The sequence below is a fragment of the Armigeres subalbatus genome, chromosome 3 (assembly GCF_024139115.2).
Source record: "Armigeres subalbatus isolate Guangzhou_Male chromosome 3, GZ_Asu_2, whole genome shotgun sequence".
NCBI lineage: Eukaryota > Metazoa > Arthropoda > Insecta > Diptera > Culicidae > Armigeres > Armigeres subalbatus.
In genome coordinates, this window is record NC_085141.1 from 151,999,859 (window position 1) to 152,020,381 (window position 20,523).

General features: G+C 39.9%; 1 protein-coding gene across 13 annotated transcripts in view; it reads left to right on the forward strand.

The window, feature by feature from the left end:
• LOC134220824 (ubiquitin carboxyl-terminal hydrolase 32) overlaps positions 1 to 14,427 on the forward strand; it is a 174,269-nt gene extending 159,842 nt beyond the window's left edge. For all 13 annotated transcript variants that reach the window (XM_062699923.1, XM_062699926.1, XM_062699935.1 and 10 more), the window contains one exon: positions 13,349 to 14,427. The gene's annotated coding sequence lies outside the window, so the exon portion shown is untranslated. The remainder of the gene's footprint in view (positions 1 to 13,348) is intronic.
• The last annotated feature ends 6,096 nt before the right edge of the window (positions 14,428 to 20,523 follow it).

The window sequence follows — 20,523 nt, forward strand, 5'->3', positions numbered from 1 at the left end:
GCGTCGCATCGCACATCACGATTAGGATGTGGCCAGAGTAGACGCGAAGTGTAATGCGAAGCGAAGCGTCCATACGATTTGACAGCTCCTTATTATTGATTGTTATTCCTTTGCGTGCAATTTTCGCGCGACGTCGCGTAGGCGCGTCTACTCTGGCAGGAACCTTACTCTGGCGGGCACCTTATGGTCATTATGCCAAAAGGCACATTGTATTTGTAACTATAGTTTCTAATAATTAAAACAATGACAATTGTACATCCAACTCATCAAGACAAATGATTTTAATTAGGGGAAATGTCCCGATCTCCATCTCACTGTACATATATCCATCTCATCGATAAACAAAGAAATACGGCACCAAATTCGTCGCTTCTTTTTGTCAACATTTTTTTCTGGGGAACGGTACATTCTGGGGAATGGTTTTCTGGGGAACGGTACATTCTGGGGAATGGTACATTCTGGCGATTGTTTTTCTGGAGAATGGTACATTATGGGAAATGGAATTCTGGGGCATGGTTTTCTGGGGAACGATTTTCTGGGGAATAGTATAGAACCGTACGGAATCACTATGGGACCTATTCGGATTGAGACAAATCTACCTTTATGGTGGGTCTGACGATGATTTGGAATCACTACTGAACCTGATAAGATTGATAAAATCCCACTCTGGGGTGAGTAGGTTGATTGTCAGCATCATAAACATCATTTTAAAAAAATGCTGCTTTGAAGTGAGTTGATTAAAAGCCGAAATCGCCATAGCATCTATTTCGATCAAGAAAATTCAACTCTGGAGTAAATCTTTAGATGGTTTAGAGATCCCACTAGACGTAGTTTAAATGAAATGCAAATCTGAAGCAAAATAAATATCCGGAATCCCAATCGGAATCCAAAATCTTAACCTGGCAGAGCTAGGTGGTTTGACGGTACAAACGAACTTAGTGTGGTCCGTTAAAACCAAATATGGAATCGAAACGGCTTTTATGGAACGTACACACGGTCAAGCCGTTTGACCAACATTGACTCCACCTCTCGTTTATTCAAACATCCATAAAGTTTTACCAACAGCGACACGAACAATCAATTTATTCGACCAACAATATCACACACGAACGACCGAAGCACCAACTCGAGCACCAACCATCAAAAAATATATGGGGGTTTGTGCAACTTCACTACAAATGCTCAAACATGTTCGGCGAACCTTGACTCCACCCCCGACAACTCAAACCAAAATCAAACTTTTTTTTTTCAACCGAGCCGCCAACTGTCAAATGGTTGTTCGAACAACTTCACACACGCTCAAACAAAGCAGCAACCGAAGCGTTTTCTTGGGGGCGGAGTCAATGTTCGTCAAACTGCTTGACTGGTGTGTACGTTGCATTATGGAACGTACACACGGTCAAGCTGATTTGATAACATTGACTCCACCTCTCGTTTGTTCAAACATCCATAAAGTTTTACCAACAGCGACACGAACAATCAATTTATTCGACCAACAATATCACACACGAACGACCGAAGCGCCAACTCGAGCAATATATCAGGGTTTGTGCAACTTCACTACAAATGCTCAAACATGTTCGGCGAACCTTGACTCCACCCCGACAACTCAAACCAAAATCAAACCGTTTTAATTTTTCCAACCGAGCCGCCAACTGTCAAATGGTTGTTCGAACAACTTCACACACGCTCAAACAAAGCAGCAACCGAAGCGTTTTCTTGGGGGCGGAGTCAATGTTCGTCAAACTGCTTGACTGGTGTGTACGTTGCATTAGACCTTGTAGGATCAAATGGTTTGATTGGTTGGTGGATGAAATCACTATCAAATCTATTCGAATCACGGAAAATCCAGCTCTGGGATTGGGTCTGTTGGTGATTTGGAGGCACTTGCAACGTACACACCAGTCAAGCAGACGAACATTGATTCCGCCCCCACGAAAACCTTTCGGTTGCTGCTTTGTTTGAACGTGTGTGAAGTTGATCGAACAACACGCTAACTTTCACCTACTCAGTGACTGAGTAAAATTGTATTGCTCTCTCTTTCTATCCCACAGAAATTTTACTCAATTTCCGTCAAAAGCAGGACAACTCAAAACTATGAGTAATCCTGCTTTTGACGGAAATTGAGTAAAATTTCCGTGGGAAGAAGAGAGACGGCAATACAATTTTACTCAGTCACTGAGTAGGTGAAAGTTAGCGTGAACCATTTGACAGTTGGCGGCTCGGTTGGAGAAAAATTAAAACGGTTTGATTTTGGTTTGAGTTGTTGGGGGTGGAGTCAAGTTTCGCCGAACATGTTTAAGCATTTGTTGTGAAGTTCCACAAACCCCTATATATTTTTTGATAGTTGGTGCTCAAGTTGGCGCTTCGGTCGTTCGTGTGTGATATTGTTGGTCGAATTAATTGATTGTTCGTGCCGCTGTTGGTAAAACTTGATGAATTTTTTAATAAACAAGAGGTGTACTCAACTGCTTGACCGTATGTACGTTCCATTATGCACATAGTTGGGTCAACAAAATGCAACTCTCATGAGGTTTGGTACGAACATCTACCAAACGCCATTGGAAGTAGAAGAGTAATGAAAAAAAGTTTGTTTTAAGAGCGAATATATAGCCTTTCTCGTACTTAATGTACGAGAAAGGCAAACAATCATACTCTGTAATTGATTAAAATATATTATAAGAAAAGAAGCAAAATCCGCAATAAACACTGACATTCTTCTGCAATCAATTATTTTCCCAATTACAATTCTAGTGAAGCAAATATGACTTAAGAGTTACCGAAATCCCTAGATAAAAATGGGTGTCCTACGAAAGGCTGAAACACTTAAGGCTGAACACTCATAAGGCTGAACTCAAAAGGCTGAAATCCCGAAAGGCTGAAAGTCTCAAAAGGCTGAAATATATCGAAAGGCTGAAATTGATGGAATGAAATGAATTCCAACCATATGATATGTTGTACCAACTTGTTGGATAGTGAATAATGAGTAAAAAACAAAGATAAACGAATAAAGAATAAATAATAAAGAATAAAGAATAAAGAATGGAGAATAGAGAATAAAAATAACTAATAAATAGGAGAAGAAGACGGAAGAAGAGAGAAAGAAGGCGGAAAAAAGATGAAAGATTGAAGAAACAACATAGAAGAAGGACGAGGGAAAAAGTAAGATACAGATGGAAGAAGGAATAATGATGAAGCAAGAAGAAACAAGGAAGAAGGAAAAAGGAGGAAGAAAATGGAAGAAGAGAGAGAGAGAGAAGACGGAAGAAGAAGGAAAAAGGATGAAAGATTGAAGAAAAAACATAGAATAAAGAAGAAGGAAAAAGTAAGATAAAGATGGAAGGAGGAATAATGATGAGGCAAGAAGATACAAGAAAGATGGAACAAAGAAGAAGGAACAAGAATGAAGAAGATAAAAGAAAAAAAGGAGGAAAAAAGGGAAAAGGAAGGAAAATTAAGAAAGACAACAGGACGAAAGTAGAAAAAAAGGGACAAGGAAGAAGGAAAAAAGAAAGAAGAAGAAAGGACGAAAGAAAAGAAAAGGAAGAAAATGTAGAAAGAAGTAAGTAAGAAGAAAGAAGAAGATAGAATGAATAAAGAATAGACAAAAAAGAATAAGGAAGAATAAATTTGGAAAAGGAAGTAGGTAGAGGAAAGAAGACAGAAAGGGAGGAAAAACAAGGTAATGAAAGAAGGAAGAAGGAAGAAAAAGAAAAAACAAGGAAAAGGAAGAAGGAGAAATAAGAAAGCAAAAGGAATGAATAAAGAAGGAAGCAGAAGAACAAAGAAAAATGAATGAATGAAGAAGGAAGAAGAAGAACAAAGAAAAATGAAGGAAGAAGAAACCAGAAAAAAGAAAGAAGCAGGAAGGAACAAGGAAGGCAGAAGAAGAAAGAAGGAAATAGGAACAAGAAAGGCAGAAGTAAGAAGGAAGAACTAAGAAGAAAAGTAGAACGAAGAAGCAAGAAAGAAACAGAAAATTGAAACTAGAAGAAAAAAGAAAAGAAAAAGGAAGTAGGAAGAAAGAAGGGAGAATAAAGAAGCAAAATTAAGAAGGGAGAAGAAAGAAGAATAAAGAATGAAAAATAAAAAAGTAATCTTGGCAAGAATCAAAAACCAAATATGTACAATAACCAAGAACAAAAAAGTCTTGTTCCTTTCTATGTTACCTCAACATTTTTTGAGCTGTGTAGACTAAAAAATAAGAATTCCGTATAAAAATTGAAAGACAACAAGAAGTTGCAAGAAGGTAGCGAATCATTTTGGTTTGTGCTCCTATTAACATCAAATGTGAATTCTTCCACTAAAATTGGTTTCTCACGAATTTTCAGCCTTTTGTTATTTCAGCCTTATGTGAGATTTTTACTTTTCAGCCTTTCGTGTTAAGCCTTATAAGTTTTTAGCCTTATGTGATTTAGCCTTTCGTGGAACACCCATAAAAATGCCTATGGTTCCATATTATTCCGACTGCATGGAGTTTTTCTAAAAATATTATCTTATTTCATCACCAATGAAACCCATACCATGACTTCCTGACAGATACGCATTTCGACCTCAACAGTAAGGCCGTCTTCAGTGTCCAGTACTTGACTCGACTTATTACGAGACACTGAAGACGGTTTTACTCTTGAGGTCGAAATACGTATCTGTCAAAGGTACAATAAAGTACCGCCATCGGTGGTGGTAACAATGGGTCTGGGGGTGAGAATTGGTCATCGCTCTCACCAGCAGTCTGGAGGTCGTAGAGCAAAATCGTTCAAAAGATGCCCTCAGATACACATTCAATCTATTCTACAAGCACTCTAAGTAGTTGAAACAGTGACCCATTCTCACCCCCATTTGACACATTGTCATCCCCGATGACGGTAGTTGAAATCAATGGAATACAGTGTCGACCCGATTTTATCACTACACGATTTTGTCACGCTTCCGACCCAATTTTATCACGTCCCGATTTTGTCACGTTTTCGACCCGATTTTCTCACCTCAAATTTTTTTGAAAGTTTTAGTTGTTCTTTTTAGTTTTGTAGATAATACCGCAAAAATCAACGATTTTCATGAAATAACTTTCACCGCCTGTGCTGCCGCGATTCGCATAAGAGTCCCATGTCGATTTTTGACGATTTTGATTTTTCTTCAGAAATAAGCTTAAAATGAACTTATTTTTAAGAAAAACTGATAAAATAATGGGCTTTGTTGTAGAAATTTGAAAATCAAAAACCACTTGTGTTGTCCCATCTTGCTATTTATTCGCATAACAGTCACGTTCTAGATTTTGATACACTCTCGCACAAAACATCAATGTAATTATCGTCCTTTAAAAAGTTCCATAGCAATGTTTACAGATAAAGAATGTTATGCCAAATTTACAGAAAGATTGCTGGTTTTATCGATTTATTAGATTTTTTTAATTTCTCCATGTAAAACGAGTTTGAAAAATTCAATGGCTATTTCTCAAGTTGAAGAAAACTGACATGGGACGCTTATGCGAATAGGGGCAGTGTGGTTTATTATAAATAATTTGTGAGTACTTGCTAAGGATTTTTAAGCCTTTCCAAGGCATACATTGATTAATATTTGTTAAATGAATTAAAAACTCTGATTAATGACCGCTGGGTGGGTGTTGGTGCCTTTCTCGTGCAAAAACTTCTAAAAAATATAAATGAGTATTTTTAAGCGTGTTTTGGGCATAACTTCTGATCCCATAGTCCGATCTGGCCAATTTTTAATAGCAAACAATGGGGCAAGACTCTCCGTCGAAATTTGTTGCAAGTAAATCGAACAAGGCTAAGTTCCTAATAGTGTGTCTACAACATTTGTATACACACACACACATACAGACATCACCTCAGTTCGTCGAGCTGAGTCGATTTGTATATAACACTATGGGTCTCCGGAGCTCCTATCAAAAGTTCGTTCTTGGAGTGATCATATAGCCTTTCGGTACAACTATGTTGTATGAGAAAGGCAAAAAGGAAATAATTGTTTTTCCGATTTTTTCACTTTCCCTATTTTATCACCACAAAATTCACCAAGAGGGTGATAAAATCGGGATATTACTGTAGTACAAACTTGTCTTATGACAAGTGAATACATTCCTTCAGGGTCTTTCTCAATTGGATAATTAAACTGAAATTAAACTTAGGGTCTGTCTCAATTGGATAATTAAACTGACATTAAACATGAAAGCGACATTTCAATAATTATCAAATAACCCTGGGGCCCTCCTTAGCCGTGCGGTAAGACGCGCGTCTACAAAGCAGACCATGCTGAGGGTGGCTGGGTTCGATTCCTGGTGCCGGTCTAGGCAATTTTCGGATTGGAAATTGTCTCGACTTCCCTGGGCATAAAAGTATCATCGTGCTAGCCTCATGATATACAAATGCAAAAATGGTAACCTGGCTTAGAAACCTCGCAGTTAATAACTGTGGAAGTGCTTAATGAACACTAAGCTGCGAGGCGGCTCTGTCCCAGTGTGGGGATGTAATGCCAATAAGAAGAAGAAGAAGAAGAAGAACCCTGCTCGCAGAGCAAGATTACTTTTGACAGATATCGAATCATTTTCCATCGATGTCCTATTGAAATTGCTTGGTAGCACCAGCCATTCTTATAACGGGGTGATTTTTTAATTTTCGAACTGTCACTTTTAAGTTTAATTCTCCAAATGAGACAGACCCTTAGAAGTGACATTTCCATAATTATCGAATAACCCTGCTCGCAGAGCAAGATTACTTTTGACAGATATCGAATCACTTTCCATCGATGTCCTATTGGAATTGTTGGGTAGCACCAGCCATTCTTATAACAGGGTGATTTTAAATTTTCCCAGGCTTATAACAGGGTGATTTTAAATTTTCGATTTTATGGCATGCTATCCAGTTTTCCGCGAGCGGTAATGGCCGCCACCTTGACTGCGGGTTAGTCTCTGATTTGACATTTCTGGAGGTCAACTGCACCCACCGTTCGAGCATTTTGATCAATGTGGTATATTAAAAGGCTTGAATTCACTTAATCAACACCTTCTTTTATGCCACATTGGTCAGAATGCTCGGAGTGGTGGGCAAGGATGTTATCGATCATCCTTGTTGTATGGTGGACTTCAAGTGCGAAGGTTTATCTGCAACTCTGCCTTAGGGTTCGTTGTTTGACTTCCACTAATAACGGAGTTATAACTATAGTTTCAGTAACTTAGACTAAATGATACCAAAATTTCAATCATTTAGTTTACGTTACTACAACTAGCGCTCTAACTCCGTTATTAGTTGAATTCTAACAACGAACCATTAGGCAGAGTTGTAGAAAAACCTTCGCACTAGAAGTCCATACAACACATTTTGAAATTCAGCTTCTGGAATGAGTTATTGACAAACTACAAAATGATCGAACGCGAATTACTAAGGGTCTGTCTCAATTGGATAATTAAACTGAAATTAAACTTAAAAGTGACATTTCAATAATTATCGAATAACCCTGCTCGCAGAGCAGGATTACTTTTGACAGATATCGAATCATTTTCCATCGATGTCCTATTGGAATTGCTGGGTAGCACCAGCCATTCTTATAACGGGGTGATTTTTTTATTTTCGAACTGTCACTTTTAAGTTTAATTCTCCAAATGAGACAGACCCTAAATGATCGATAACATCCTTGGTGGTGGGTGCAGTTGACCTCCAGAAATGTCAAATCAGAGACTAACCCGCAGGCAAGCTGGCGGCCATTACCGCTCGCGGAAAACTGGATAGCTTAGTTACTACACGTAAAAAAATTAATGTTGTTTATTATTAATATTTCTAATACTTTTTTCCAAAGCAGGCGCTTAATGACATCGAATGAGTCACATACATTCGGAAACTTATACTTTTAACTTATGAATGTTATTAGCTTTTTGATAAGGGATCATTCATTAGGTAGCATAATGTAGAGTATAAATATTTTCGAATAATTTTTTGCCACAACATATAAGGTTATTTTTTTACGTGTATGTGAGACAAGCTCGTTGGTCTAGTGGCTACCGCTTCTGCCTTATAAGCAGGAGGTCGTGGGTTCAATTCCAGGTCCCTTTCCTACTTTGTATTTCTATCTTAATTCTTTCTGTGTTTCACGTTCTACCAAAACGATTCCTACTGTTATAACCTCCCACACAATTCCAAAACCTCCCGTGGCACCTATTAGAGGTCGTAGAGTTCTCTGCATCTTTCTTAAGTAGGTGTCCAACTAACCATCCTTCCCCTTCCTCAGCATTCGCAAGGACGTGACCAGGATTGATCTCGACTATTGGAGAGTTCATTGCTTCCATCTAAGAGATAGTGATTAGTTCAAAATCAATATCTGTGGTAACGGATGAAAGTGATGCTACTCTCATACAATAGTCTTGGCTTGTTCCACCTACGAATTTGTGTGAATTGCTCAATGCTAATGCTATAGCGCTATAGCTTAATTACTATGTTTAATAACTATTTTAATATTTAGGTTTTTTTAATGCGCAATCGCTATGAAACTCAATAGTTATCAACTACGCTTTATTCTCTGTCGAATGAAACTTGTTGTGAGAGAATCGGTTTAAAATTACACACGGACAGACAGACATTTACTCAGTTCGTCGATCTGAGTCGACTTTTCATAGAAGGCTCAGATACTTATAGTGTTATATACACTATGGGCATCTTTAGTAATGTTACAGTTATAGTTATATTTATTTCCCGAGTTTTACATTTTATAACTGTCAAAGACATAAAACAAGAAATGCATCTTCAGTAGCAGTTATATCACAGACAAACAGACATAACACTCGTCAAATTTCCATCGTTCATCGATTTACTGGCAAATTCAAATAACCATTAGTTGGCCAATCGGTCACTAGTGGCGTGCGCATCGGATTTGCTCGAGTTTGACATTTGCTCACTACCGCCATCTGGTTCGTGATTTGCCCAACTAACTGAAATCAACAGATGTCGTCAGTGTTGAAATGACGATGAATTTGATGAGTGAATGTTCTATGTGTTATGTCTGTTTGTCTGTGATTATATGCTGCACATGTTTAATACTGGAAAACGAAAAAATAATCTTCCGAGGCCAATTCAAATGTCAAAATGTTATGATGTCGATGAAATAGTATTTTTTGTAGCTGATGGCGTCATCTTGTATTGTTTTGAATGAAATAAAACTCGAGTAAATTCTGTTGCAAATTCGTGCAAAAATACAACTGAGCAGTATTCCAGTTATAAATTTCCCGACGAAACTGTTCGAATTTTTAAAAGTTTTAAATTAAAACTATAACGTCTGTTGAAGATGGCATTTTTACAGTTTCAATTTCATTTCCTAACTCCCATACGATTTATAACTCTACTAAGGATGCCCTTAGAATACATTTGAAAATGTATCATCAAACCGAACAAAAAATCACCTCAGCCCAAGAACTTCTAGCCGTACAGTGCTGCCGAAATGTCAGGAGTCTTATTTTAGTATGAAGATAATCCTTCATCGTTAATAAACGAATCCAAGTAAAAACAAGAAGAAGACACACGACGGTGTTAACTTTGACAGATCCTACAGCGCAGCATAGGAAGATCATTTTAAAATGTTTATAATAAATTCTGGACAAATTGTAATTAAAATCTGATTGATGTACGATACGGAAAAAGTTCTCAGGTACTTATTTGGAAGCTTATCTCATTTTTTTGTATATTTTCCAAAAATGTATCTATCATAAACTTCGAAACTTTTTCCGTATCGTACATCAATCAGATTTTAATTACAATTTGTCCATAATTTATTATAAACATTTTAAAATGATCTTCCTATGCTGCACTGTAGGATTTGTCAAAGTTAACACCGTCGTGTGTCTTCTTCTTATTTTTACTTGGATTCGTCTATAGGAAAACTGTCTAATACGTTGACGCTTTCCTGTTATTTATAATTATCTCGATGTCAAAAATGTTTTCAAGTGTTTGGAGAAAGTTTGGATGAGTGAATATATCTCAAACAAATTAAAATTAAATTATTATGAATAATACCATCTGGCATCACGTTGTCGTGGAACGTGCATATTTTTGTTTGCGTTGCATTTTCTACCGTCCCAAGAGAGAGAATGAGAGTAAGATGTTGAGAGATTATTTTATTATTATTTTATTATTTATTTTTTATTATCCCCCCCCCCTTGACCTTTCGGAGACCAGTAGGACAAAAAGTTAATTAAATATTTGAAACGGCCTAATGCAGTTGTACGCATGTTAGGCCGGAAATGGGGTAAGAAACCCTATTAAAATTAGATCGTCAATTACCTAAATCGGTTCGAGATATTTTAGGAAGAAAATATCTTCCTATTGAGATTCTCAAGTCCAAATGTGTGAGTGGCGATAAAAGGAAAACAAACACTCCTAGATGGTGCAACTCAGCGAAGTTTAGGTTAGAATATAGATAGTGGAATATATAGATGAGCGAAGATAAATCCTCTGTCTCCAAACGAACTGTCAAACGTGTCTCCAAACGAGCATGACGTCACGATTTCAATGGAAACGTTAAGGGCTGTGACGTCATATGCGCGTGTGCACGGGCAAAAAAATCAACTCAGCCATGCTTTCGCTCATCTATAGATTCTACTATCTATAGTGGAATATATAGATGAGCGAAGATAAATCCTCTGTCTCCAAACGAACTGTCAAACGTGTCTCTAAACGAGCATGACGTCACGATTTCAATGGAAACGTTAAGGGCTGTGACGTCATATGCGCGTGTGCACGGGCAAAAAAATCAACTCAGCCATGCTTTCGCTCATCTATAGATTCTACTATCTATAGGTTAGAATAAGTATATTTCCATATATTTTTTGACTCCTTTGCAATCATTGTGATGACCCGATCAATTTTGAGGTTATGAGGAGAAGGAAAACAAACATGTATTTACACACGGAAGAAAAGAAGTACCCAAAATTGAGTATTTTTAAACTTACTTTTGAGCTATTTTTTCTCTTCTCTTTCATCCACTCTTTCTTTTGTTGTCAACAACAAAAGAGCCAAACAATCCAACGACGCCAGTTCAATACGGGAAGCCAATTTTGAGTTTTATTACCTGAGGTCGAAATTGAGTGATTTAACCTTATATTTGGGTAAATAAATTTTCCGTTGGGTACTTTTTTAACATGGGAGTAAAGGCAAACTACTTCGACCCTACTTAGGCTCTGTCTCAACTCAATTGGATAATTAAACTGAAATTAAACTTAAAAGTGACATCTCAATAATTACCAAATAACCCTGCTCGCAGAGCAAGATTACTTTTGACAGATATCGAATCATTTTCCATCGATGTCCTATTGGAATTGCTGGGTAGCACCAGCCATTCTTATAACGGGGTGATTTTTTAATTTTCGAACTGTCACTTTTAAGTTTAATTCTCCAAATGAGACAGACCCTTACTCAATTTTGGCTTCCCGTACGGATGTTCGAGGTTAGGTGAATTAAACTCACTATTGGGTAGTTTATTTCTTCCGTGCACATGCCAAATTGCACATTAGTGTGCGAGCGCTAAACGTCACTCATCTCTATATTGGAACTTCTATTTCGTTTTTTAAATGAAATGTGTTATATTGTTTGATTCTGCCTCCTTTTTATTTTCTTTGCAGCATTGAAGAAGGCCCCTATGATTGATGTTTTCTCTTGTTACTGTTTTTCATCAAGAATCTGGCTCCTTAATGGATGAATCCCGCATGAGCCTTTAGTTTTTTTTTTATTTGTAACGTTTTTTTGAAAAGATGAGGAGGTTTTGTGCCTTTTTGAGAAGATCCATTAATTACGTAACGCTAAAATTGGACTTTTTCAACACCCCCTCCCCCCTATGTCACACTTTTTGTATGAAGCTTCCGAAAATTTTGTATGGATCGTCACACTTCCTTCAAACCCCCCTCCCCCCTCTAAGCGTTACGAAATTTGTGGATGTTCCCTTTGAGAAGTATTTCATTAGGAATTTACTCAAAGGGGTTTTTCCCTCCTCCAAATTTTATGTCAAAAATAAAAATAATGATAATAATAACGTAACGAAAATTAAAATTGAGTTACGTTTTATCGAGGTAAGACTGTACATATATGCTGCCGTGAATTGCATATTTGTCCCATCTTTGCAGGGTTTCCTATTCATATGGGACAAATATGCGATTCACGGCAGTATTAAGATTGTGCTCAACCGCAGCATATTAGGCGGTAGGCCAAGGTTTGAGCCATATACCACATAACATATAGGCATCTTCGCCATGGAATGTGGTCCTTCCATGATTTTGAAACGCTAGCGAACCTAGCGGTGGAAGTCAAACTTTACTGAACAACGTGCATAAGACAGAGCAGCATCGCATGCTTCGATGTCTCTTTCTTTCACTTTGGATGTACGGGAGTGCCGTTCGTCGATTGTTGATACGCAAAGAGCCTACTTTGAAAATTGCAGTTTATTCTATCATGCCTATCTGTTTTGTGCATATACCCTATGATACCTTTTTGCTTTTGCCAACTTTTCTCATAGTAATCCTTTAACGATATTCTCGCAACAAGTTTTATTCAACAGGGGACAAAGCCTTGTTGATCACTATTGAATTTGATAACGATCATTGCGTTTAAAAGTTGTGAAGAAAATGGTTGTTTGTTTGTTTGTTTGTTTATTAGAGACACTTCACACCGCCATGGGTGCATTCGTGTCAGGGAGTATGTGTTTAAAATTTTGATTTACAACTAATTGAAATGAAATTCAGAATTGTTCGTCCTTTTCCTTCGAGAGAGGAAACCATCTCATAATCTTTCTTCTCTTCAGCTTCACCTTCTCCTTCTCTCGTCCTAACGAATAAATTGTCAGTCACTTCTTCTGTGCAAACAAAGAATTATGTAAAGCATGTGGTACTGTAGACCGGAGGCGCCGCCGTAACGACAACTCGTGCCGAAGTCTGCAGCGAACTCTTCTCTGCGTTGGTTGGTCATCTGTAGGACGTTTTGCCCCACAGTGGAAGAAAATGGTATATCGAACCATGTAAGCCCATATAAGGTTGGTGTCTTAACTAAATGCGAGAAAGGCGCCACCAACTCTTTGTGGATTAATCTGGGTTTTAATAAAAGATATTTTAGTTACTAGATAAAGATTGTCGCTACTGTTCCCTTTGTTCTGCTGTCCGAAACATGTGTGGTACATACCTGTCAAATCGTATGGATTTTCCATCTTTGACATTTAGCTCCCCTATCCTCGCCAGCAAAAGATGTTCCGGACAGCGACGACAGCGACAATCTTTATCTAGTAACTAAAATATCTTTTGTTCTAATACACAAAATTTATAGCTATCATGACTAGAAGGATTAATTTATTTTTTATGCATTTCTAGGTAAATTATTCAACTTCTCGTTGCCTTCTGGTAATTAGATTGCACCCAACAATCATGATGACGTTCCATTCATCGCGGATGCCAACGCAGAAGATATCGCTATATCCGTTGAAAACGGTCCAAGATCTGTTCTTTCTACCCCAACTGCTGTGCGCCTTTAATTCGTTTGTATATTAGTTTTGTTATGCATTATGCTGATGATAACAAGCTAGGTAATACTAAGCTTTGAAAAATGATTTTTTTCCTCTAGCTAGATACTATTTCTAAACGCTTCGTTTTAAAGCTCATCAATCAAATTCTCCATACATTCTCTCATAAGAAGTAATTTGTTATTATTCTGTATATAAAAAAATGATACTTTTAATAACTGCATAGTGATGGTTCATGCGAATTAAATAATAAATGCAAGATGGTTATCTTGCTGTAGCGTTTTAGTGTCAACATTAGCTTTATTAATGTGTTAAGCGAACTACTAGATTAATCAGTCAGATGAAAAATGTCTAAAATGATCGTAGAAAAACAGTTGTGCATGTAAATGACGAAACATTCCGATTTATTAGTGGTAGAAATATGCGAAAACGGCCTTTGCTATATAATCGATGTAGTAAATAAACGTGCAAACTAAGTTATATAGATATGGTAATTCAATTAGGCGTATCATCTTGGCAGTGACGATAAGATTCCGATTTCGAAGTATTGGATAACGGTAAAAGTCAGTCAAAATGATGAATCCGTTTCCTTTTGATATTAATAAACTTAAAAATATAAACTTTATTTAATTTAAACTACTCAAAACTCACGTACACACAACTTTCGTTATACTTATATCTTGTCGGATGTTTTGTTTTTATTACGTTTCATTATTTTCATCCACTATTTAATATGGAATTTATTACGTTTCACCTTTAAAATGTTGTTTTGGTTAGATTACCGTTATTATATCAGTTGTAATTAAATATTACGTAATTCCCGTTATTTGTCGTATTACTCATGATCACTAATAACTGCTTATTCTTATTATTAGTTTACTTCTGTTACGTGTCAAATGTGACTTGGTTGAAGCAATATTAAATATTGATGACTATGAATACTGTTAAAATAGTTTTATTCTCGTCTATTTCAGAAAGAAACCTCCATTTATTCAAGCAACCACTGAATTTTTGCTATCCCTATGCGAATATCGTTATGCGCCCTTATTTCGCTAGCGCCATAACTTCGCGCCTCATTTTTTTTTTAAATTAGAACCGTTGCAACTATAAAATCGAAATAATTACTATTCTCAGAGACCGCCAAATTTACTTGTGCTTAACACTGAGACGAAGTACATATATGGCGAAAAAAGGTTGCATGAAGAAGAAGAAGTCGAAGGATGATAGCGGCAGTAGGGGCAATATGAACATACGGGGCAATATGAGCCACCCTCATTTTGAGCTTATTGACAAGTTTTATCATGTAAAAGTTATACGATCTTTAAGAGAATGCCTCAACATGAAAACCGCATTAAAATTAAATTCAAACATGAAAATACACTTGAAAGCGAAAATTTTTGCTGCATGGGCAGAATTATTATAAGATTTGATGTTTGTAAATAAGGTTTTGACACAAAACTGATTAAAATAGAGGTTAAAAATGAATCAACATCAAAAGATCTATTATAATTGAATATTGTGCACACATGTTTGTACTGATACAAATCTGAATTTATCATAACATTTGTTTTTTTCCAAAACCAGTCTCTATGGGGCAATATGGGCATACCTACACAGAGCAAGACATCAGGCCTTAATATGCCAACAAGTTCAAATTTCAGTTACCAAATACAAGAATATTATCATCTATGTAAGATTCATTACGGAAAAATTACAACACCGCCTTACTGCGATCGGAATAAAAAAAATGACCATTGACCAATAGAAATGTGGCAACCAATTCAGTCCGCTGTTTTGCGGTTTATTATTTTTATTTGGTATGGAATACTCCAAACTGTTGAAGGAATATCATATTCTTCCATATTACGATAATTTTTGACTAAAAATACGTTTTGGATGGGTGGTCCATACTGCCCCAAATGGTGGCTCATATTGCCCCGTATAGTCGGGAACAACATTGAAATCAATATATTTTCAAAAGTGCATTCCAACAATTTCCAAAAGCATTTTTCGTCATTCATCGACGTAATATGAAAGGTTACACTCCCTAGAATAAGTCAATTAAATTTGATTGATAATTTTTTGAGCTTTTCAGCGCTTTTCGGAACGATTTCCTTAGGTGGCCCATATTGCCCGGATCACCCCTATTTGAAAAAAAATGCACGGGGAAGCATACCGGCTTTTTTTAAACTCTTCTCTAAAATTCTAGGTGCAATTTAATTAAAAACGGTTAGCAGTACGAGGTTGGACTTCCCTTCTACTGCATAACAAACGCATTTTATTTTATTTCAAATTTGATACACAGTATAATGCTACGTTTAGACAAGGCAAGTGACTTGAGCAAGTCGCTTGAATCGAACGCGAATGAAACGGGTAAACACCTTAATTCAATTCACTTGAACGAAAAGAAAGTTGAACATGTTCAACTTTTGGCATGTCAATTGAATTGAACTGAGTTGTTCAATTCACTTTGCCCTGTCAAAAAGTAGCATAATGCTACGGTTTTGACAGGGCAAGTGAGTTGAACAACTCAGTTGAATTCAATTGATTTGCCAAAAGTTGAACATGTTCAACTTTCTTTTCGTTCAAGTGAATTGAATTAAGATGTTTACACGTTCCATTCGCGTGCGATTCAAGCGACTTGCTCAATTCACTTGCCTTGTCTAAACGTAGCATAAGGGAAGTCCAACACCGTACTGCTTTCCGTTTTTAATTAAATTGTTCCTAGAATTTTTTACAAGAGTTAAAAAAAAATCCGGTGTGCTTCCCCGTGCATTTTGTTTTTTTCAAATATCATCATTCGACTTCTTCTTTTTCATGCAACCTTCAATCGCCAATAGAGCTTGCTGACGCTTTATCATCTTTCTCTTAAAAGCGCAAATATTAAAGGACAATGGAAATATTTAAATCCTATCTTTCCTATGCGCTTGAAAGAGAAAGATGATTAAACGTCAACAAACCTTATAGTACGTGCACAGACAAACAGACGTAATAGCTTAAACATTTTTCAAAATAATCCATCGCTCAACTCCTCTACCACCATCTTTCGAGCATGTTACACGAAACAATCCAGTAGGTGAAACATCTCAGGGCGAAACACGCAATCAATTAAATTCAAATTGATCATTGATGTTATGGTCGATTGTAATTTCTTCAGTATTTCGTCTGTTTGTCTGTGGTATGTGTAAACGACCTATAGGTAACTTATAAGTAAACGTGCTTTCTGTTGTAGCCCACATAGTCTAAGTGTAATTGTTTACCAGTCGATGATTGCTACAACGTTATTATCCCGTTTTCCGCGAGTGGCAATAGCCGCCAGCTTGGCCGTGGGCTAGTTTACCATTTCGAGAGGGTAGTCAACACCTTATTTTCTTGTGGCGCACTGCAGTAAACGCAGGAAAGGAGTGATGAGAGCCGATGTGCTTTACTACAGGTGTGGTCCAAACCCTCAAGTAGTATTTGTTCAACGAACGTTCGCGCTTTTGAGTTTGAGAGAGAAATCGTGGGTTGCCAAAGATGACCGAATGTGACGTCACGTCGGGCATACTCAGTACATTTTTCGTAACAGACGTGACGTTTCACTCGGCCCACCCACTGTGGGTGGCAATGTTAACGTTATTTTTTCGACTAATACAGACTTGAGACACTTTGGCCCACACCTTTACTGAAGCGGATGAGAGCGATAGAAAGTCCGTCAACTTTGTGTAGCGTGACACAAAAGGAATTCCTGGAGGAACTTCTGAAGGAATTCCTGGAGGAACTTCTGGAGGAATTCCTGAGGAAATTTCCGGAACCCCTGGAGGAATTCCTGAGGAACTTCAGAGGATCGAGGAATTCTGAGGAATAGAGGAACTTCCGGAGGAACTCCTCTCCGGAGGAAGACATTCGAGGAATGAGGAAACTTGTGGAGGAATTCCTGGAGGAACTTCTGGAGGAATCTGAGGAACTTCAGGAGGAATTCCGCGGAGGAATTCCTGGAGGAACTTCCGGAGGAATTCCTGGAGGAACTTCCGGAGGAATTCTCGAGTGAATTCCTGGAGGAATTCCCGGAGGAACTTCCGAGGAATCGAGGAATTCCCGGAGGAATTCCTGGAGGAACTTCCCGGAGGAACTTCCGGAGGAACTTCCCGGAGGAACTTCCGGAGGAATTCCTGGAGGAACTTCCGGAGGAATTCGCGGAGGAGCTTCCGGAGGAATTTCGAGGAATTCCTGGAGGAACTTCCCGAGGAACTTCCGGAGGAATTCCCGGAGGAACTTCCGGAGGAATTCCCTGAGGAACTTCCGAGGAATTCCCGGAGGAATTCGGAGGAATTCGAGGAACTTCCTGGAGGAATTCCTCGAGGAACTCTAGCTCGGAGGAATTCCCGAGGAACTTCCGAGGAATTCCCGAGGAACTTCCGAGGAATTCTGGAGGAATCTCCGGAGGAAATTCTGAGGAACTTCCGAGGAATTCCGGAGGAACTTCCTGGAGGAATTCGGAGGAATTCTTGGAGGAACTTCCGAGGAATTCCCGAGGAACTTCCGGAGGACCCTGAGGAACTTCCGGAGGAATTCCCGGAGGAACTCCGGAGGAATTCCCGGAGGAACTTCCGGAGGAATTCCCGGAGGAACTTCCGGAGGAATTCCTGGAGGAACGTCCGGAGGAATTCGAGAACTCGGAGGAATTCTGGAGGAACTTCCTGAGGAATTCTGGAGGAACTTCCGGAGGAATTCCCGGAGGAACTTCCGGAGGAATTCCTGGAGGAACTTCCGGAGGAATTCTGAAGGAGCTTCCGGAGGAATTCCTGAGGAACTTCCGGAGGAATTCCCGAGGAACTTCCGAGGAATTCCTGAGTGAACTTCCCGGAGGAATTCTGGAGGAACTTCCGGAGGAATTCCCGAGGAATTCCCGGAGGAACTCCCGGAGGAACTTCCGAGGAATTCTGGAGGAACTCTGGAGGAATTCCTGAAGGAACTTCCGGAGGAATCATCGAAGGAACTTCTGGAGGAATTCCGGAGGAACTTCCGGAGGAATTCGGAGGAACTTCCGGAGGAATTCCTGGAGGAACTTCCGGAGGAATTCCCGGAGGAACTTCCGGAGGAATTCCTGAGGAACTTCCGGAGGAATTCCCGGAGGAACTTCCGGAGGAATTCCCGGAGGAACTTCCTGGAGGAATTCCCGGAGGAACTTCCGAGGAATTCCCGGAGGAATTCCGGAGGAATTCCGGAGGAATTCGAGTGAACTCCGAGGAACTTCGAGGAACTTCCGAGGAATTCCCGAGGAACTTCCGGAGGAATTTCGGAGGAACTTCCGGAGGAATTCCCGGAGGAACTTCCGAGGAATTCCCGGAGGAACTTCCGGAGGAATTCCTCGGAGGAACTTCCGGAGGAATTCCCGGAGGAACTCTGGAGGAATTTCGGAGGAACTTCCGGAGGAATTCCCGGAGGAACCGAGGAATTCCTGGGAGTGAACTTCCGGAGGAATTCCCGGAGGAACTTCCGGAGGAATCCCCGCAGGAACTTCCGGAGGACCCTGGAGGAACTTCCGAGGAACTTCCCGGAGGAATTCCCGGAGGAACTTCCGAGGAATTCTGAGGAATTCCTGAGGAACTTCGAGGAATCGAGGAACTTCCGGAGGAATTCCCGGAGGAACTTCGGAGGAATTCCTGAGGAACTTCAGAGGAATTTGGAGGAACTTCCGGAGGAATTCCTGGAGGAACTTCCGGAGGAGGAACTTCCGGAGGAATTCCCGGAGGAACTTCCGGAGGAATTCCCGGAGGAACTTCGGAGGAACTTTCGGAGGAATTCTGGAGGAACTTCCGGAGGAATTCGGAGGAACTTCCGAGGAATTCCTGGAGGAACTTCCGGAGGAATTCCCGGAGGAACTTCCGGAGGAATTCCGGAGGAACTTCCGGAGGAATTCCTGAGGAACTTCGAGGAATTCCCGGAGGAACTTCCGGAGGAATTCCCTGAGGAACTTCCGGAGGAATTCTGAGGAACTTCCGGAGGAATTCTGAGAACTTCCGGAGGAATTTTGAGGAACTTCCGGAGGAATTCCCGGAGGAACTTCCGGAGGAATTCCTGGAGGAACTTCCGGAGGAATTCCTGGAGGAACTTCCGGAGGAATTCCGGAGGAACTTCCGAGGAATTCCGGAGGAACTTCCGGAGGAATTCCCGGAGGAACTTCCGGAGGAATTCTGGAGGAACCTCGGAGGAATTTCCGGGGGAACTTCCGGAGAAATTCCCGGGGGGAACTTCCGGAAGCATTTCGGGGGGAACTTCCGGAGGAATTCCCGGGGGAACTTGCGGAGGAATTCCCGGGGGAACTTTCCGGGGGAATTCCCGGGGAAACTTCCGGAAGAATTCCCGGGGGAACTTCCGGAGAAATTCCCGGGGGAACTTCTGGAGAAATTCCCGGGGGAACTTCTGGAGGAATTCCCGGGGGAACTTCCGGAGAAATTTCCGGGGGAACTTCCGGAGAAATTTCCGGGGGAACTTCCGGAGAAATTTCCGGGGGAACTTCCGGAGAAATTACCGGAGGAACTTCCGGAGGAATTCCTGGAGGAACTTCCGGAGGAATTCCTGGAGGAACTTCCGGAGGAATTCCTGGAGGAACTTCCGAAGGAATTCCGGAAGGAACTTCTGGAGGAATTCCGGAGGAACTTCTGGAGGAATTCCTGAGGAACTTCCGGAGGAATTCCTGGAGGAACTTCCGGAGGAATTTCGAGGAACTTCCGGAGGAATTCCCGGAGGAACTTCCGGAGGAATTCCCGGAGGAACTTCCGAGGAATTCCCGGAGGAACTTCCGAGGAATTCCTGAGGAACTTCCGGAGGAACTTCCGGAGGAATTCCCGGAGGAACTTCCGGAGGAATTCCCGGAGGAACTTCCGGAGGAATTCCCGGAGGAACTTCCGGAGGAATTCCCGGAGGAACTTCCGGAGGAATTCCCGGAGGAACTTCCGGAGGAATTCCCGGAGGAACTTCCGGAGGAATTTCCGGAGGAATTCCCGGAGGAACTTCCGGAGGAATTCCCGGAGGAACTTCCGG